Source organism: Hylobates moloch, unplaced genomic scaffold (genome assembly GCF_009828535.3).
Source record: "Hylobates moloch isolate HMO894 unplaced genomic scaffold, HMol_V3 SCAFFOLD_11, whole genome shotgun sequence".
NCBI lineage: Eukaryota > Metazoa > Chordata > Mammalia > Primates > Hylobatidae > Hylobates > Hylobates moloch.
The window spans coordinates 89,803,119-89,825,343 of NW_026652286.1; the positions used below are offsets into that span (position 1 = coordinate 89,803,119).

At 37.4% G+C, this 22,225-nt stretch overlaps 1 protein-coding gene across 9 annotated transcripts in view; it reads right to left on the reverse strand.

Moving 5' to 3' along the window:
- SIK3 (SIK family kinase 3) overlaps positions 1-22,225 on the reverse strand; it is a 269,595-nt gene that overhangs the window by 198,730 nt on the left and 48,640 nt on the right. The window contains exon 2 of one of the 9 annotated variants that reach the window (XM_058446637.1): positions 18,698-18,818. The exons of the other annotated variants lie outside the window; for them this stretch is intronic. The gene's annotated coding sequence lies outside the window, so the exon portion shown is untranslated. The remainder of the gene's footprint in view (positions 1-18,697; positions 18,819-22,225) is intronic. 9 annotated transcript variants of the gene reach the window in all.

Sequence of the window (22,225 nt, forward strand, 5' to 3'; positions counted from 1 at the left end):
GCAATGAGTCAACAATGGCAACCAAATTATAGCAAAACCAAGTACATTGATCTTGTAATTGATGAGTATGTCTACCCAAAGTTTTAAATAATTCTCCTCTCACTTCATTCAAGACAATGCATTATGCATGTGCAGCCTACATAGAGAAGATGCTTTTTATTACTGGTAACAATATTAACTAAAATTTGCAGAATATTTATTTTAAAAGCACTTTTATTATTACTACTACTGTTAATACTATTACTACTACTACTACTACCACCTCACTTTTGCAAAAGAGCTAAAGATCAGAGGAGGGAAACAACTTGCTTAAAATTATATGAACACTAAGAAATGATGGTAGGACTCAAACTCAATTCCTATGACTCCAAAATCTGTGACTTTTTTCTTAAAGTTAAACCCTTTTTTCATTTTTCAGCATGAAACCCTTCATTCATTCACTCATAACTTCATCTACTCAAGAAATATTTATTAAACACCTACTACATGCCAGATGCTAATCTCAAGCCCTCAGGAAACAAGAGTACTCAGATGCTGCTCTAGGCGGTAGAAAGCATGTGTTACAATCTAGTATAATAGGGACAGCTTAACAACAACAAAAGTACACCAATGTAGGAGGTGGCAAAAAGAAGTAGGTACATGGCACAATGGGAACACAGACGAGGAAGCCCTTAACTCTTCCCACAGAGGGCTTCCTTTCCATAGGAGGTTATAATGTTACCTGAATCTTAGGATGTGAAAGAAATCTGGCAAATGGATAGAAGAAAGAAGCATGTCAGGGAAAAAAACATGAGCAAAAGCATAAAGGCCTGAAAAACAATTCTAATATATTGAGGAAACTAGCTCAGCATGACTGGGAGCCAGATCAGGCACGGCCAGGGATAAATCATGAAAGTAGCCTGGAGGAAGGAAATCGAGACCAGGCTCATGGGTGCCATGCTACGGAGAATAGGCTTTATTTTACAGGAGACAGAAGACAGTGATGGTGAGAAACATGCTGAAATGCATGCATTAAAATGACAAACTGGGCCAGGCATGGTGGCTCATACCTGTAATCCCAGCATTTTGTATAGTTTGTTTTGTTTTTGAGATGGAATCTCACTTTGTCGCCAAGGCTGGATGGAGTGCAGTGGTGTCATCTCGGCTCTCTGCAACTTCCGCTTCCTGGGTTCATGTGATTCTCCTGCCTCAGCCTCCTGAGTAGCTGAAATTACAGGCACCTGCCACTACACCCGACTAATTTTTGTATTTTTAGTGGAAACAAGGTTTCACCATGCTGGCCAGGCTGGTCTTGAACTCTTGACCTCAAGTGATCCGCCCACCTTGGTCTCCCAAAGTACTGGGATTACAGGTGTGACCCACTGTGCCCAGCCTATCCCAGCACTTTGGAAGGCCGATGCAGGTGGATCACTTCAGCTCAGGAGTTTGAGACTAGCCTGGGCAACATGGTGAAAGCCTGGATCTACAAAAAATTAGCTGGGCATGGTGGCAAGCACCTATAGTCCCAGCTACTTAGGAAGCTGAGGTAGAAGGATGAATTGAACCCAGGAGGCAGAGGCTGCAGTGAGCCAAGACTGCACCACTGCACTCCAGCATGAGCAACAGAGCCAGACCCTCTCTCAAAAATAAAATTAAAAATTAAAAATTAAAAGACAAACGGGTTTTAATGTGAAGGATGAAACTGAGGGATGGAACTAGGTCAGAAATAGGCGCATCAGTTAAGACATCAATGCAGTAGTACAAAAAATATGAGGGCCTAAATTAAGGCAGTGAAAAGGGGAGGTAACAAATTAGAGAGCTATTTTGGAAGCAGAAATCTTAAAATGTAATGATTGACAAGTGGTACACAAAATTCAAGGAGAAATCTAGGCTAACTCCCAAACTTCTGGCTTCTACCACTGGGTGGGTCATACTGCCATCAGTGGAGATGAAGTTGGTGTGGTTGGATAATGAGTTCAGTTTTGGATAAGGGAGTTACATTTGTGATGGCTATGTGGCATAAGGTAAAAATATCTAATATGGTGTTAGAACTGGTTCCCAAAACTCAGCAGTGATATGGGATTTAGGAGTCATTATGATGTAAACTGTAGTTGAAGACAAGGGGCTGGTTCTGATTAGCTCAAAGAAGAATACACATATAGAGAAGAGGGAGAGCACAGAACCTAAGGAAACCCAGATATCTAAGGAGTAAAGAGAAACAATTTCGGAAAGCTGAGAACAGAGTTGTAGGAGGAGAGCCAAGAAAAAGTGTTTGGAAACCTTGAGTGAAGGTGAGTAACATGAACATTTATTTTCCTAGAGATAGGAGACATGTAAGAATATAAAAGGGGCATAAATCGAAACTATATTTCTGCAAAATATTTTGGCAATGTATAGTTAACAAAGGCCTCTAAGATGCCCACGCTGTGACACAGTAATTCTACATCTAAGAATGTATTGTAAGGAAGGAATCAGAAATCCTGACAGAGGTTTACATACAAAAATGTTTCTCACAGCATTATTTATAATAGCAACAAAATGGAAGTACTTTAAACATACGAAAGGAATGGTTAAATAAATCACTGTACATCCACACAACAAAGATTATGAGCCATTTAAAATTTATATTCATGGATAATTTTAAGTGATAAAAATACTCATGATATTGAGTATTGTGAAAAAAGCAAGACACAACTGCATATTCAATTAACTATATAATATAAAAATGCACAGAGCAAAAAAATGTATAAAATACAACAAAATGTTACTGGAAGTTATATACAGTTATTGAGATCACATGTGGTTTTTTTCTGCTTTAGCCTTTTTTCCTGCATTTACTAAATTTAATGATATTATTTTTTCCTTTGAAAAAATTTGTTTTAAGACACAGTCTCATTCCCGTTGCCCAGGCTAGTGTGCAGTGGCAGGATCATGGCTCACTGCAGCCTCGACTTTTCAGGCTCAGGTGATCCTCCCACCTCAACCTCGCAAAGTACTAGGATTACAGGTGTGTGCCAGTGCACCCAGGCTTTTTAAAAATTGAACTCTATTTTGAGACATTTCACTGTGGTTTTAATTTGCAGTTCCCTAATGGCTAATGATGTTGAACATCTCTTCATGCGGTTACATGCCATCTGTATATCTTCTTCAGTGAAATGTTCCTTAACATCTTTTGCCGTTTTCTAATTGGATTACTTGGGGTTTTTTAATATTGAGTTTGGAGTTCTTTATATATTCTAGATAGTAGTCTTTTACTGGACATGTGATTCAAAAATATTTTCTCCCAGTCTGTAGTTTGCCTTTTCAGCCTTTTAACATGGTCTTTAGCAGACCAAATCGTTTTAGTTTTTGTCAACTTACCAATTTTTCCTTTTCTAGATCATACTTTTGGTGTCAAGTCTCAGAACTCTTTGCCTAGCTCTATATCCTAAAGATTTTCTCCTGTTATTTTCTAAATTTTTTTTTAGTTTTATGTTTTACATTTAAGTCCATGATCCATTCTCAGTTAATTTTTTTATAAGGTGTGAAGTTTAGGTCAGATTTTTTCTTTTTTCCTCTTTTTTTTTTTTGTCTTATAGCTGTCCAGTTGCTCCAGCACCATTTATTTAAAAGGCTACCCCTTCCTGCACTGAATTGCTTCTGCATCTTTATCAAAAATCAGTTGGGCAATGGCTAATGAATACAACATTTATTTTTTATTTTATTCTATTCTATTCTATTCTATTCTATTCTATTCTATTCTATTCTATTCTATTCTATTCTATTCTATTTATTTGAGACAGAGTTTTGCTCTTGTTGCCCAGGCTGGAGTGCAATGGCGTGATCTTGGCTCACTGCAACCTCCGCCGCCCAGGTTCAAGCGATTCTCCTGCCTCAGCCTCCCAAGTAGCTGGGATTACTGGCATGTACCACCACACCCGGCTAATTTTTTTTTTTGTATATTTAGTAGAGATGAGGTTTCACCATGTTGCTCAGGCTGGTTTCGAATGCCTGACCTCAGGTGATCCACCCGCTAGGCCTCCCAAAGTGCTGGGATTACAGGCGTGAGCCACCGCACCAGGCCAGCATTTATTTTTAAAGTGATGATCATGTTCTGGAATTAAATGATGGTGAATGTTATATGACTTTGTGAATATAATAAAAAACCACTGAATTTTGCAGGTATGTAAGTTATATCTCAATTTAAAAATTTACTGAGGATATCTGTATAGGTCTCTATTCTGTTATTCCTGCTTTTCTATTCTGTTTCATTGATCTTTGGTCTATCCTTCTACCAATATTACACAATCTTGATTACTGGAGCTACACAATAAGTCTTGAAATCAGGTTCCTCAAATTTTTTTTTTTTTTTTTTTGAGACGGAGTCTCGCTCTGTCACCCAGGCTGGAGTGCAGTGGCGCAATCTCGGCTCACTGCAAGCTCCGCCTCCCAGGTTCACGCCATTCTCCTGCTCCTCCAATTTTTTTATTCAGTTTAGCTATTCTAGTTTCCCTGTATTTCCACATACAATTGATAATAATCTTGCCTATATCTACAAAAAATCTTCCTGGGCTTTTGATAAAAATTGCATTAAACTTGCAGATTAATTTGAGGAGAACTAACATCTTTACTATGTTGAGTCTTCCAATCAATGAACACAGTATCTCTCACTATTTTGGTCTTTGATTTCTTTCATCAGCATTTTGCAGTTTTCAGTATACAAGTCTTATATATGTTTTGTTGGATATATGCTCAAGTATTTCTTTTGATTGAACTGTTATAAATGGTATTGCATGTATTTCCATGTGTTCACTGCTAATATATAAAAATGCAATTGATTTTTGTTTTTTTGTTTTTGTTTTGCCTTGTTCAGAGACAAGGTCTTGCTCTGTTGCCCAGGCTCCTGGCTAGAGTCCAGTGGCATGATCATAGCTCACTACAACCTCAAACTCCCGGGCTCAGGCAATCCTCCTACCTCAGCCTCCCTAGTAGCTGGGACTATGACACGCATCACCATGCCCAGCTTTTCTTTTTTTTTTTTTTTTAAACAGATGGGTTCTCACTATGTTGCCCATAATGTTTATGAGATTAAGTTCATCTTTTTTATCTGAGTAGTATTTTATTGTATGAATATACCACCATTTATTTATCTGTTGGTTATTTCCAGTTTGGGGCTATAATCCAAAATGCTTTTTTCAAACAATAGGCTATATATCATTAATGTCCACTTATCAGCAGTATAAAATATCTTACCATAAATATTAATAAAAGAAGCATTCATATATAAAATATAGATATTTCAAACCCTACAGAGGGCCTTTTAATGATTAAATATTTTGTCCTTACAAAAAGGTCCAGGTAATTACACCCATGAGGTTAACTTGCCATAGTGCAGGACTTAAAATAAGGCTTCTCCTGCCATCTCTCTCTATTTGTAGAATGTGAAATTCTTTAAAATGCATCCTATATTAGGATACTATAACTGTGCACTGGTGTTTGTTCTCTTCTTTAAACTCGGGACCATATATATCTGCTCAAATTGCCCAAGTATACATATGTTGCACTCCATCAAGTGTCAGGCCACATTCTATCAGCACAGTGTGACTGCCTGTCAGTGACAATATAAGTGAACTCTGTTTGGATCCCTCTTACCCTACCTTTTATATTTATGATAGCATTATCATAAAATTCCAATATTCTTCAATAACTTACATTTTTGTTGTAGGATAAAATTATTACCCTCAATGAACTATATAAAAATATAGAAAAAATAGATGGGTGTGGTGGCTCACACCTGTAATCCCAGCATTTTGGGAGGCCAAGGCGGGCGGATCACGAGGTCAGGAGATCAAGACCATCCCGGCTAACTCGGTGAAACCTCATCTCTACTAAAAATACAAAAAAAAAAAAAATTAGCTGGGCGTGGTGGCAGACACCTGTAGTCCCAGCTACTCAGGAGGCTGAGGCAGGAGAATGGCGTGAAGCCAGGAGGCAGAGCTTGCAGTGAGTCGAGATTGCGCCACTTCACTCCAGTCTGGGGGGGAAAGATCGAGACTCTGTCTTGAAAAAAAAGAAAAAAAAGAAAAGAAAAAATTTTCAGATTTGAAGAAAAAAATCTGATAATGGATATAAGAAGACTGATCAGGCTTAAGGCAAATTATTAATTAGTATTAGAAACCAACACCAACTGGTTCTTCAACCATTATCAAACACATTGATAACAGTATATGAAATGAAGGAATCTCACATAAATAAATAATGTAATAGCCATTTGTCACTGGAGGTCACCTTTTATGACAAGAAAAATAATCCCACGTTCTTCATATGTTTAATGAAGTTAAGTTTTATAAAACAGATTTATAATCCCTGCCATGTATCATTCTGGGGGAGAAAAAACAGTAAGCATAAAAAGAAAGCCTAAGATTATGGACAGAAAAAAAATTCAAAGAAAACTTAAATGTAACAACAAAAATACCATAGCACTGTATAAGTTATTACATAGAACATGAAGAACTAGTATACATTTCAGAGGAAAAGCTTGTTAAATCTACACTACTAACACTATAACAACTATATTGAATAAACATACTGTTGCTTAAATATAATTAGCACCATTATTTGAAAACAGAGACAAGAGAAAAGCATCTATAAGACTTGAACGGTAAAAGCTGAAATTATGTGAAATCCTTATACTTCAGGCAAGGACATGAATGCTAAAGATCTCAAATTTTCTCAATGACATGCAAGTAAATGAAAGTAAAGATAAGGTTTATTTGTAAAACACGCTGCACAATTGGAAGGGAGAAATTAAGTATTTAGATCACTTTTTAGCATGTCCTCAAGTAAGTTGGCCAAAACATAATGAGATCAGTACTGGTGGTAAGAAAAGAGTAACACGAAAAACTTCAGAAAAAGTGGGTCTTATAAAGGCTGTTTCCTAAATGTAGTAATGTATAAGTAATCATGCCATGCTCCACAGACAAGCAAGAGATGTTAAGAAGATGCCAGCATGATTCCAATTATCAATTGTATTAAGGCATGGTCTTTACATTTCAAACTTTACAGAGTTACCTGCAATTATACAGTAAGTTCCAGAATCTCCTCTTTCATTTGTGAAATCTGTTCGCTATCCAAAGGCAAGTTCTATTATAAATAGTCAATTAAGACCCAAAAAAACCAAACTTATTTTTTGCTTTTGGTTAACAAGAAATTCCTTTAGCTTAATTGTAACATGGCTACAGCAATTAGTGTACCTTGCTAATATTTTTAACTTTGCAACATAAGGTTGTGATGTTACCATGTTTTATAACTGCAAATAATGCCAATGATAAAACTTAAAGTTTTGAACTGAACTTTTTTATCTGAGTAGTATTTTATTGTATGAACATACCACCATTTATTTATCTCTTGGTTGTTTCCAGTTTTGGGCTATAATCCAAAATGCTTTTTTCAAACAATAGGCTATATATCATTAATGTCCATTTATCAGCAGTATAAAATATCTTACCATAAATATTAATAAAAGAAGCAGTATAAACAAAATCTGTTTATTTTAAAACTTTGAGTGAATAAAAGGCAGAGATAGGCAATGAGGAAATGAGGAATTTCTTAATGATGCAGATAATATGTTCTAAAATATAATGAAGACCTAAATTAGCTGAGAAATGTGTTCAATAATCACTCCAAACTAAGTATAAATTAATGAGTCTATCAACTCATTAATTCTATTAAATCTATTAATGATTCTATTAAACATTAATGATTCTATTTGCAAATTAAAATTTCCTGATATTCCATTTTAAAGCTTTGGCTATCCCCCATCTGTGATTTTTGTACTGGTTATGTTAACTCAATATCTCCCAGTTCTTTCCATTTGTAAAACGGAGATAAAAGTAACTACCTACATTATAGGGCTATTGTCACCCAGGCTGGAATGCAGTGATGTGATCATAGCTCACTGTAACCTTGAGCTCCTAGGCTCAAGCGATCCTCCCACCTTAGCCTCCAGAGTAGCTAGGACTACAGGTGCATGCCACCATGCCTGGCTAATTGTGCATGGCTAAAGACCGTGGTGATTTTATAGCATCCTGGGCATTTCACATCCATGAAACAGGAACTGGGGCTCTGCACCAGGCATTTCTTCTTGTGTTTCCTCTTCTCCTACTCTGGAGAGGAATGAAGGAGATCCTTTGTGAGAGGCATGTTCTCATGTGGGTAGGTCGTCACCGCCGGAAAGGTTAATTTTTTTTTTTTTATAGTCAAGGTCTCACTTTGTCACCCAGGCTTGTCTTGAAACTCCTGGCTTCAAGCAATCCTTTCATCTCAGCCTCCCAAAATGTTGGGATTGCAGGTGTGAGCCAATGTGCCCAGCCAAAAATAAAATTAAAAAAAAAAATAACGTAGGTAGCTTCTCATAGTAACGTAAAGAATATGTAACCTGTGTTTTCCTGAAAGTTTAGGAAAAGCTGAGGCAGCTAATGGGCTCATACAAAGGTTTGGAAGACCCATTCTGACTACCTAAAGGCGAGTCAGCATTCTGACTGTGCTTATAGAAGAGTCGGAACTCCTGAAGAAAGAAGCCTTAAAATCCAAGGTAGTAATCATCATGGGAAATATTTTAGGAAATAACTTAAGGTTTGTATTTTCCCCTAAAATTGTCAGAAAAAAAGAAATGAAGATCTACATATATGCTCTTTTAGAGCTGAGAATAGCTTCTATAAAGTAGAATTTTAGACTTTTCTCCCCAAAGGAAAATAGGCATATTTATTGTAATTATTCTATCACAGTCAACTTCTGTTAACATATCGTTAATTCTTCCAGAACTGTTACATGTCACCAAATCAAAGCCAGTGTGAAAAATATATTAAATGACTCTGGCAAAATATGGTTTCCAGTGGGGCAATGAAAAACATGAAATAACTCAGATGAAAGTTCGGATAGTATATAAAAATACGCAGATTCTTTTTCAATGTGAAACCTCTAATTCATTAAGAAATAAATCCCTTGAAGGAAAACCAATACCATATCAATCAATCAATTCATTTCTAATGTAAGAGTGGGTACAACAAAATTTAAATGTGTTTTATACAGTACTAATTAGTCATGCAAGATCTTAACATTTTGCTTGTTTGCCTGCCCCCATAGCTAACTACTATATATCATTTGTTTCTGTTTTTAAAATATTTGATCATGGAAATTAAGCCTAAGAATATTGGGGGGTTTTTTCCCCATAAAAAACTACTCAAGGTAAGTATTACTCTAGGAAAACTGTGGTGCCTGGTCTTTATCCAGAATCTTGGTTGTGTCTGTTGCAAAGGAGGGAAAAACTGCTTTTTCAAGGCCATAGCAAACACAGCATGACATGAAAAATCTAAAAGATTCTGAGAGTTAGGAAATCTTCTAAAGGATCCTCTCGCCATTTAAGAGGCAGGAAAACTTCCCAAGGTAAACCCAGGGAAAAATCAAGAGTCTCTGTAAAATATATAGCAATATAACAAACCCACAACAGCCCTTGCCTTCAAGCAGCATACATTAACAATAAAAGTCAACTACAAGAGATATCAGAAAGCAAAACAAGACTAATTGCCACATGACTCAGAGACAATTAGGCTATTTCAGTTCAAAGGAAGGAATGATCATCATGAGCCAGAATAGCTGAGAAAGCCTCACTAAGGCTGAGAAGCAACTTAAGCCGTCAGGAATAGGTGTTGGTACTGAGGACGGGGCAGATCACTCTGGCCCCATGTTTAGGCTCCTGTCTTCATTGTCCTGACTCTTGAAGAAGGATATGGCAAAGGATGTGAACCTGACAGCTTTTAACAACATAAGGCAACAAGCTTTGAATTTGCCTCCTGTGTAAGGGGGTGATTGCCCTAGATAAAGAAACAGTTTCCAAGGCAGAAAAAAAGAGATGATAATCCAGCAGAAGAAGAAAAATACACACACAAAAACCAACAGAACCACCACAAAGCCAAGTGATTCAAACACCCAACCCTGGTTTCCCTGCCAAGAAACAAGTTAATTCCCATGCTTAAGCACCTTTCCTGTTTTCACATTTCTTCTGTTTTCAAATGCTGAATTCAACAAGAAATCATGAAATCATAAAATCATACCACTTTAGCAGTTCTGAAAAGTTTTATAATGTCTCTTTTTTGTTGTGTACTCTGGAGTAGAAAACTCTTTTGTCTTATTCCTGAATCAAGAAAGTAGAAACCTTTGCCAGAATCATTTGCACCAGATAAGTGAATTTGCATATCAGACCGTATTTTTAAAAGCAGAAACATCCTGTATAGACACTCTCCTTATAGAATGACTGACCTGCCTTGGCCTAAAGAAGCCTTCTCCTCCTCTTCCAAGCACAATCTTCCTGTTTTCTCAGCCTCATCTGAACCCGCTCAACCAAACAAAGAACCACTCAAAGAAAATTTCACAGAATACCAACTTTAATAATTTCTAGCCAAACCAACACAAACTGTGGCTCTGGCCTAGAATAAATTACTACAAGATACTTTTTTTTTTTTTTTGAGACAGAGTCTCGCTGTCTCCCAGGCTGGAGTGCAGTGGTGCAATCTCAGCTCACCACAGCCTCTGCCTCCCGGGTTCAAGCGATTCTCCTGCCTCAGCCTCTGAAGTAGCTGGGATTACAGGCGCCCGCCACCACGCCTGGCTAATTTTTGTATTTTCAGTAGAGATGAGGTTTCACCATGTTGGCCAGGCTGGTCTCGAACTCTTGATCTCAGGTGATCCTCAGGGCTCTCAAAGTGTTGGGATTACAAGTGTGAGCCACCGCACCACACCTGGCCGCTACAAGATTCTTTATTTGCAATGACTCTCCTCTCCTCTTACCTTCATTAATAATCACTCATTTCTTCCCCGCAGATGCATCAAAGCTAAGATTCTTCGAAATATCCCACATGCGGCCGGGTGCAGTGCCTCATGCCTGTAATCCTAGCACTTTGGGAGGCCAAGGCGAGCATATCATTTGGGGTCAGGAGATCAAGACCATCCTGGCCAAAATGGTGAAACCCCATCTCTACTAAAAATACAAAAATTAGCCAGGCATGGTGGTGTGTGCCTCTGATCCCAGCTACTCGGGAGGCTGAGGCAGGAGAATTGTTTGAAACCAGGAGGCGGAGGCTGCAGTGAGCTGAGATCGTGCCACTGCATTCCAGCCTGGGCGACGGAGTGAGACTCTGTCTCAAAAAAAAAAAAAAAAAAGAAAAAAAAAGAAAAAGAAATATCACATTCATGGAGCATCTTTAGATCAGAATCACCTCAGCTCTACATTGAGACTACTATAATTCTTAGCACAAGGACAGAAAAAGTTGACTCAAGGCTGTCATTTAAAAGAAAAAGCATAATTAATAAACCTTATTTGATAAATAAAAAGATACCTATTGTCTTCATATTACAAACACCGAAAATAAAGCTCAACAATGAAAAAATATATTTTTTTAAATTGTGTTTGTTTGTAGAGGTGAGGTCTCGCTATGTTGCCCTGGTCTTGAACTCACTTAAGTGATCCTCCCACTTCAGCCTCCCATAGTGCTGGGATTACAGGCGTAAGCCACCATGCCTGGCAAGAAAATGTTCAGAACAAACCCTACAATTAACTCAGTTCATGACAGACTTGTTACTAATGTATGATGTTTGCAGTGTATAAATGGTGCAATGTACACTACAATTCTCACTGCATATCATAAACAGACATGTTACTATGAAGTTGAGGGAGGGGAAGAAAACAGACTTAATGCTTTAGCTGACTAAAATCGAAAGGTCCACATTCAAAAGACATACTTTTTTAAAAGAGATTAGGAGTCAATTTTATGTTAAGTAAAACCTATTATATCATAAGTAACATTTGATGGGCACTTAATATGTAGTAGGTACTATAGCTAAGTGCTTTACGTGATCATCTGATTTAATCCTCACATAGACACTAAAGAAGTAGTTACTATTATTTTACAAAGAAGAAAACTACGGTTTAGAACTGTTCAGAAACTTGCCCAAACTGCTAATAAATGAAGAAGCTGAAACTCCCATCCAGGTTTTCCTGACTCCAAAGCCTGGACTCACCACTATTTCTTAAACAAGGATAGCAGCAGGTTCTAGTGTATAAATAAAATAAACACAGTGACTAAACACATTTCCCCACACATTCATCTCTACCACTCCCACAGCCCACCTGAACTCTAGCTAATTGTTCTTAATCACTGAAAACATTACATGGCTAGATAAATGATAAATGTCAGCTTTGAAAAGGGGAAAAGAAAGTGCCTTATGAGCTTGAGCCACAGGTGATGGGCCCTCTTTTTCAAAGCCTTGTCTGCTCACTCGTTCATTCAAATCTCACTGAGCACCTATTATAGCAAGCAGTACTGTGTAGTGATAAAGAGCAGAATAATGCTTAGGTTCAAATCCTGGCTCCATCACTAACTGAGTATGTGCCTAAGTTACTCTACTTCTTAACTACATTAATTATCTAAAGCACTTAGAACTGTGCTCGTCATTTATTATAGTAAACAATAAATGTTAGCTGATATTATTACTCTGTTAATAATGTTACTAGGCAATAGTTAAGCTACAAGCTTCTGGGTGATATGGCATGCTATTCCCTCTCTTCTGAAGCTCGAAATCTAAGACATGTGCATAAATAACCACAAACAAATCTGTAAATAACACTATAGGTATTAGTACATAAATGCTACAGATGTGCCAAGGAAGAGATTACTTCTAGCTAAAGATATCAGGGAAGGTCTCATGGAAAAGGTGCACTTGAGCCAGACCATAATACAAAAAGTAGAAGAGAACATTCCACATACAGAATATAATCGTGGAATAGCAAATTGAGCTCAAGTGAAGACTTATCATGGAAGACTGGTGATGGATAAACCTGGGAATGTAGATAAGATTAGGGACCAGATTATCCAGAAAATTAAAGATCCAAATAAAGAGTTCAAATATAAATACTATCATCATATTTTCTTTTCTTTTTCATTGTATATATTTAAGGTATACAACACAATGTTTTTACACACTTATATATAGTGAAATGGTTACTATAGTCAAGCAAATTAATTTATCCATCACCTCACAGTTACCTGCCTCCTTTTTTTTTTAGCAAGGGCAACTAAAATCTACTCTCAACAAAAATCCCAGTATAATACAACATTATTAACTATAGTCCTCATGTTGTACATTGGATCTCCAGAATATCATATTTTAAAATGTAAGCTAGTATTAATATTGCTCAGAGTGGAATATACATATAAAAATGGAAAAAGAGAATTCAGATCTCCAGAATATCATATTTTAAAATGAAAAAAGAGAGAACTCCCCCAATTTGGGGGATAGCAGGAAGTACTGTAAGAGATGGGGAAAAAAATAGCAAAGCAAGTCAGAGGAGATGTGGAAGAAAGCCAGGTTTCACAGGTAATGCATTTATATAGACCAGCTTTCCTCAAACTGTATGGTAGTCACATAAATTTGAGAAAGGCTACATGCCCCACCCTCATCTAGCCCTTCAGGGATCCACAAGACACTGGTACTTCAAGACCTCTCAAATGACCTGTAATTTTAAAAACTAATTTTGTCCACTCTATATATTCCCAAACTTACTTAATAAAAAAAATCCTTTTCCTCCTAATATATTTAAGCAATGAGGGATACTAGTGTTCTACAAAACTCATTCTAGAAAACTTTGATGTTAAAATATCTGAAAATAATTGGGAAAAGTATGATGCCATATGAGATGAGATGGGAGATGTCTTAACAGTTCTATAATCATTTTTCAGAAAGACGTTTCCAAGATCACAGACTACTCTGGAAGTCTAATTTTTTTTTTTTACCCTAAGAGGCAAGTAAACCAACTAAAGGAGTTCTATAAATGATTATCATGCTTTGTTTTCTACCTGGCAACACAACTTTTAAGACTAAACTCTGACAACAATACAGTTTGAATTACTTCTGATTTCCTTGTCCAAAGATGCCCTAAGGATTTCACGAAGTATTTTCCTTTACTGATCAGAAAAGGAAACAGGTAGAGCCCGTTTATCCCTACTCTTTTTTTCATGTCTTTTTCATCTTTTTCTCTCCAGTTTACCATTTTCCATTCTCTATTCTTCCATTCATATGTAATTTTCCCTTTACTGGCCCACTTTTGTCCTATGTACTCATGTCCTCCTTATTTCTCCCAGCTCCCTGCTCAAATTATTATCTGGAGCCTGGGGACTGCCATTATGACCAAAGTGCATGTTCAACTGCTAATAACTGACTTCGAGGGTTACAGAAGGCACATGATATGCTATAGTTCCCCCATTTTTAGCCTACAGTAGACACTGCCCATTCTGCCAAAGCACTCTTTCTCACTAAACCCACAGTGCTCTCAACAGCTACTTCCAATCTCCGGAGTTAAAACCTATTTGCAGACAGGTCCTATATGTTCTCATTTGTATTCTTTAGATCTATTGGCTGAAATGTGAAATACACTAGTAAACACAATTCGCAGGTAAGAAAGGAGGCACAATGGTTAAAGGGCAGAGTGTCGTCTCGCTGCACATCTACATGTGTCTGGTTCTTAAAAGTCAGTATCTGCATTAGAAGCATTTGAGGAACAGTACAGGACTTTGCCAAAATATCAGTATAACCAGGAATCCTCGTATACTTAACACACATAAGGATAAATAAAAACAATGAGGATAAACTTCAAAACGACCTTGAGACATTTTATTTTCCAGGCGTCTTTCCTCCACACTGACTACCTGAATGTTTTCAGTAAGCATTTTGCTGTGGTTTCTGAGTTAGATTTCATCTAAATATGAGTAATCATCCTAATTAAGAAAAGCCAACTGGCTAAAATGCTAAAAGATTAAGCCCTCCCTTAAAATAGTATCTTTCTCTGTTCAACTAAGAATGTGGAGTGCAACAGCGTGAAGGAAAATGTAAGACTCATTCAATGATGGCACATAACTAAACCAATTAAGATAAATTTTAAAAGTTGTTTACTTAGTAGTCGCCAAATTCTATAAGGAAAATAACTGTTGGTGCAATTATGCAGTTTTGTAGCTCATTAGCTGCCACAGTGGAAGACTATGTATTGTGCAACAATGATATTTGTTGAACCAATAAAATCAAAAGCTACTGTCAGAAAGCTGCGTTTATATACCTCTTAAATCAGTATTTTTCTTCTTTTAAAACCGAGATATGCCCACAAGAGTTCCCAAAACAGCTTCCATATTAAAATTATAAATTATTGACTTGATGAGCTTCTCTAACCTGTGAAGTTGGAGAAACAGTAGTTTTTGATTCAGCAAAGGGCATTCCCACCATCCCTCAGAAGGTGCCATGAAACAACTCAATAGACTAAAGATGGGGAAAGCTTAACGACTGAAATAAAAATAGATAAAAAAGGAAATAGAGTAGTTTCTACACTGCAATTCACTTCTACTTTTTCCATCTCAACATTAAAACATATATATCATCTAAACAAAAACCCATTACCATATAAAAATAAGGTGGAAGTTCAGTCTTCAGCCTGGATACTTATACTGTAGTCTCCCTACTCAATGAGGCTTAAGAGGCTTAAGCAAAGTTTTAAAAAAATACTGAAATCCATCTGATATTCAACACATGTAACTAAACAGTACAAGTACTACCATTTTACAAAACCAATTCTAGATGACATATTCATAGGAGTTTCCAAAAAATGCCTGAACTCTTCATAATCCTGCTAAATATATTAACCATGCCTCAACATTGCGTGAATATAACAAAGCTTAGCTTCTGTATCATATCACTACTAAAATCAACATTCAACTGAACTGTTCAGCCATAGGGTTTCATGTCTAATTAACTATTTAACCATATCTTGGCCTCCAAATCTAATTTATCTTTTCCCTGGTTCTGAACTTCAGTTATATTTTACAATCTCACTTTAGTTACTTTCTGTCAGCCATCTGAAATCCTGTGTGAAACAAAACACAGTATAAATGATGTTTTATTCACCTTGATGCCATTAACACTTAGTGCAGTACCTGGCACACAAGTTCTTAATTCATGTTTAACTGGCTTGAAGGCTACTGCCCCACTATAGTTCTGGCTCAGTAAAAACTTATGTCAAATGACCATAGCAAATATTAGTAATGTTCGTTTTGAGATGGATCAGAAGCCTCATTCCCTGAATCAATGTTCCTGATGATGATTTTGTCAATAAGCAAAGGAATGTAAAAGACTACTTTAAAACTATCCTATTTCTTGAATCTTTTCAAAGGAAACAAATTTATCATTTCATGTTTACATGATCAATATTAAAATGCAAGTGAATGAAACAAATTTCCAAATTGTAACTCCAATACCATTATTTTTACTTACTTTTTTATTTTCACTTTCTAAACTTTTTGGGGGATAGGTGATAAATAAAACTATGCTTCTAAAAAAGTTTAGTACTTATAAAAGCCCATCTCAGTGATCATAGCAGACCTATACTATTCTTATTCTATACACAGCAAGGTATAGTATCTCTAAACCATAATTCCTGCTTAGACAAGATTAAGAGTCCCAGTGACTAAATTTTAATTATGATTCATTTAGACAAGCCAAGACATAACACTAGACAAAAAGTAAACTGCTGACTTAGAGATTTAATGATACAAAAACACAATAAAGCCTGCCAGGAAATAGTATTTCCCTCTTTGGCTTTAAATAGCACCAAGCCTGGTCACTTTAACAGACCTCTTCACCCCACATTTTGTATCACCAAGAAAAAAAAAAAAGTTAAAAACTTGAGGGCCCAGTCCAGGTAAGGCAAATCATCAGCCTTTGGGCAACATCGGGAGACCTCGTCTTTATAAAAAGTAAAAAAAGAAATTAGCCAGGAGTGGTGGTACATGCTTGTTGTCCCAGCTACTCACAGGTGAGGCAGGAGGATCACTTGAGCACAGGAGTTCGAGGCTGCAGTGAGCTAGGATTGCGTCACTGCACTCCAGCCTGGACAACAGAGCAAGACCCCCATTTCTAAAAAACAACATGGCAAATCAGTGAAACTATCTGATACTAAGGCTAATAAATAATTGGTAATAACATCTGCAAATCAGCCATAGAATTTCCTCAGTTATCTTTCTTGACTTCAAACAATGGGGACCATATTTAAGAACACATATAGGAGATAAAGACTGGTTAGATAGATAATATTTGCACATGTTAAACCATCACAAGCTAATTTCACACATTTCAATATTCCTCTTCCCCTTCACCTCCAAAGCACAAAACAGAATCAGTCTTCTATTCTAAGAATTGTTTAGAGAGGATTTGTCAATATATAACCAAGTATCTGCTTAGTGACGGGAAAAACCTCTGTTCGCCAGCCAAAGGACTTGTGAGAATGAGAGCTACATGTGGCTTCTCCCCTCTCTGGCCTCCTAATTCCACATCAGTTTGTAGTTATTCTTGTAGTACAAGAGTATCAGTTTCAGAATATAAGCCTCATAAGCTCCCAGGAAAGCCATTCTAGTGGAACTGTTCCAGAGTTTCACTTTAGTTCCATAAGGAACCTAAGAAGCCCCGCCCACAAGAGTGAATGGTAATTGCTCCCTTGGTTTCCACCTCTGACCTATAAAGACCAAAGCCTGAGCTGTCTGTAATCCATAAGCCATTTTAATATTCTGCTAGAACACTGCAAAAAATGTGGTTTTCACTAGAGGCACTGGCATGAAGCTGAAATTGGTATTCTTGCTTACTAATCCTGTGTAGAATTTGTTCTAATTCTCAAAAGTAGAGGAAATTCTCTTTCTTTTTAAATAAAAAGGGCAATGGTGAGACCCACAACACTTACGAAAGGCCATACAACAGACTGTCCTAATCACACTTAGATAAATAATAAGTAGTAAGCTACTCTTCTCCGCATATTACAGTAAGTAAGTAATCTACTCCATTATTTTGGCATCTGTTTCTTAAAATTTGCTGCACCTATCCCTTCTAAAACGAATATACTGTGTAAAAATATATGAACTCTAAACTTCACAGGTAGAAAATCATCCAGTTTAAACTTTTTTTATATGAGGAAACTAGAGTTCAAATGTGTTAAGTGATTTAGCCAAAAGGTCACACGTTCTGTGGCAGACACAGGATGAGAATTAGAGTGTCCTGACTTCCAGTCTAATGTTTTTTATGACCATATGAACTAGACAATGAGAGAAAGCCCTACCATTCATTGGTGGTAAGTGCAGTGGGCACTGTTCCTATCCATCTGTCTTTCACAATACACAATTCCTCACTGTTCTGCACAATAGTCTATGTGGTAACACAGCACATATGAGCTAAACTACCATTCAAGGGTCATTTTAACAAGCATGACACAACACTGAGGCACAATGCCCATGTTAAGTAAACAGCAAAATACCATGACACAATTAAGGCTTTATTTAAGCCAAATCACGTATCTATGCCCCTGCTTCACCATTTAACTAAGAAGCATCTTGAGGGCAAAAATTATTTCTTTTTGATCTCTATATCCTTTACAGCACTATTCAAAAGTTTTGCTCACATACCTGCTAAAACAAATTTAATGGGGGGGGGGGGGGGGGGAGATGTCTCCTTGAATATTGTTAGGTTGACATCTAAAATTTTCATTACAAGTTTTAATCACTGCAAAGGTTATATTTTCATTTATACATCAATCTATGCTATTTAGAACTGACATCTAAAAACACTACTATATTGCTAATTTTAAAGCTATTAAACCTACTATATTGGCCAGGCAAAGTGGCTCACGCCCATAATCCCAGCACTTTGGGAGGTGGAGGTAGGTGGATCACTTGAGCCAAGGAGTTCAAGTCCGGCCTGAGCCACATGGCAAAACCCCGTCTCTACAAAAAAAAATACAAAAATTAGTCACACATGGTGGTACTCGCCTGTAGTCCCAGCTGCTCAGGAGGCTGAGGTGGGAGGATTGCTTTAGCCTGGGAGGCAGAGGCTGCAGTGAGCCAAAATCGCACCACGGCACTCCAGCCTGGGCAAAAGAGCAAGACCTTGTCTTAAAAACAAACAAGCAAAAAACCCTACTGTATCACAAATTCCAATAAAATCTAAGCACCTGGGCAATCTGATATCCCCCATCCTACATTTTAAAATTGTAACAGAATCTTTTTTTCCTTTATAAAATGCTATGCCATTTATTTGTCTCCTTGAAACTGTATTTCTATTCTGCTTCTTCCACAGTATTTAATATAATTTTTATCATACTTTCCTTAATGAAAACATGTACATTATTGTTTATTTATGTTGGATTGTGGTATGGTTACTATTATAGTAAAATACAATTGATGAAGACAATGCAAATGTTACAAATTTTGAGAACTAAACATAAAAAGTAATTTCCTTTTTTGGAGATGCATCTCTTAATAAGATGTATGGAGGAAGATATATACCTTGATAAAAGGAAGTTTCACATGTGACATTAGCATTTTGACTATCCCTTTGTTAGAATCCTGGAGGATTTTATACCTCATAGAAATGTACAATGGTGAGATTCAAGACGGGTGAAAGGTATGGCTGTCTTCTGCTAATCGTAAGAAGGCACAGGGCTAAAGAGAGGGTAGTGAAGGTGGACTAGCATTATACCAGTGTTGCCTTCAGACAACTCAGTTTCAGAGAAGAGTATAAATAAAATATTGAGAACCTGGAAATTTATTATCTTAAAACAATCCAAGCCTAGATATTCTTAGACATGTCCTCCAGTTTGAGATCATGGTTCTAAAGCACCAGACTTGGTTCATTTACTGGAACTCAGTAAATGCTTGTTGCATTAAAATTGTTCAGGGCCAGATGTGGTGGCTCACGCCTGTAATCCCAGCACTTTGGAGGCTGAGGCGAGAGGACCGCTTGAGCCCAAGAGTTTGAGACCAGCCTGGGCAACACAGTGAGACCTCATCTTTACTTATATAAAAAAACAGTAACAATATAAATTAAATGAAATTAAATTGTTTATGAAAAAAGGTTATTCAGTGAGAACATCTAGATCGTACTGATTTTTTTCTAATCAAATGATAAAGTCTGTTGTAAGGATGAAGCAAGATGGTGAATGTAAAACACCAAGAACAGTGCCTGACAGCCTCAGTGTGTCCTACCTGCCATTCATCTTAATATTAGTATTCTTAGGCAAATCTTATTCTTTCTCTCCATCTCTCCTACATTTATTTAAATAAGACTAAGGTCTTATTCAGACATGGAAGTATGATTTATTTCTAAAACTTTAAATATAGTTCAGTCTGCCAAGGAATAATGGTTCAGAATGACCATCTATACTTCATCTTGGTACTATTTTTCTATACATACTATGACTTTCACATCACAAACATACAGGTTAACTTGAGGAAGACCAGAAGGCTATTTATGCAAATAATGGTAAAAATAAGTATGCCATTGGTGAAAATCATATTTTCGACACTTAGATGAAACCCCAGGTTTATTTACCTTTAAAAAGTTAATGAAATACATTTAATTCTACAGACACAAGGTCAATTAAAACTTTCCAGGCCAGCGCGGTGGCTCACGCCTGTAATCCCAGCACTTCAGGAAGCCGAGGTGGGCGGATCACCTGAGGTCGGGAGTTCGAGACCAGCCTGACCAACATGGTGAAACCCCATCTCTACTAAAAATACAAAATTAGCCGGGCTTGGCGGTGCATGCCTGTAATCCCAGCTACTCGGGAGGCTGAGGCAGGAGAATCGCCTGAACCCTAGAGGCAGAGGTTGAGGTGAGCCGAGATCGGGCCATTGTACTCCAGCCTGGGCAATAAGAGCGAAACTCTGTCTCAAAAAAAATAAATAAATAAAAATAAAAATAAAAACCAGGAACTTTGGCCTATTGAATTTAAGAGTGTCAGAATCTACGTCCTTTAAAATACTTCATGACTAGCCAGGCATGGTGGCCCACACCTGTAATCCCAGCACTTAGGGAAGCTGAGGCGTGTGGATCACGAGGTCAGGAGTTCGAAACCACCCTGACCAACATAGTGAAACTCCGTCTCAGCTAAAAATACAAAAATTAGCCAGGCGTGGTGGCGCATGCTTGTAATCCCACCTACTCAGGAGGCTGAGGCAGGAGAATCGCTTGAACCTGGGAGGCAGAGGTTGCAGTGAGCTGAGATCGTGCCGCTGCACTCCAGCCTGGGTGACAAAGTGAGACTCCATCTCAAAAAATTTAAAAAAAAAAAAATACTTCATGATTTCTCTCAGTTAGTAAATTTGTCTAGCATCTAAAAGATTTTTAGGGGTTGTCAACTCTTCAATAATATATTTATAAAAAGTAGTTGATTCCAACCACCTCCATAAACACCACATATTAGGGGATAAATTCTAGGGAGGGATATAAAGTTTAAAAAGATACTTTCCAGCTGGGTGCAGTGGCTCACGACTGTAATCCTAGCACTTTAGGAGGCCAAGGCAGGCAAATCACTTAAGGTCAGGAGTTCGAGACCAGCCTGGCCAACATAGTGAAACACCATCTCTACTAAAAATACAAAAATTACCCGGGCGTCATGGTGCATGCCTATAATCCCAGCTATTTGGGAGGCTGAGGCATGAGAATGGCTTGAACCTGGGAAGCAGAGATTGCAGTAAGCTGAGATCGTGCCACTGCACACCAGCCTAAGTGACAGAGCAAGACTCCATCTCAAAAAAAAAAAAAAAGAAAAAGAAAGAAAGAAAGAAAGAAGCAAGGAAGAAAAGGAAAAGAAAAAAACCTTTTTTACCCCGGAAAATATTATTCAAAATAGAGTTTTAAAATGATCAGTCTAGGTGCAATGGCTCACACCTGTAGTCTCAACATTTTTGGAAGCTGAAGTGGAGGAATCACTTGAAGCCAGGAGTTTGAGACCATCCTGGGCAACAAACTGAGATACGATCTCTATACAAATTTTAAAATTAGCCAGGCATAGTGGCATGTGACTGTAGTCCTAGCTACCCAGGAGGTTGAAGCAGGAAGATCATTTGAGCCCAGAATTCAAGTTTACAGTGAGCTAGCATCATACCACTGCACTCCAGCCTGGGCATCTGAGCGAAAACCTGCCTCTTAAAAAAAAAAAAAAAAAAAAAAAAAAAGGATCTTATATTATAGCATAATTATATAAGATATCAGCCGGGCTCAGTGGCTCACCCCTGTAATCTCAACACTCTGGGAGGCTGAGGCAGGCGGATCACCTGAGGTCAGGAGTTTGAGACCAGCCTGGCCAACATGGCAAAACCTTGTCTCTTCAAAAGTATAAAAATAAGCC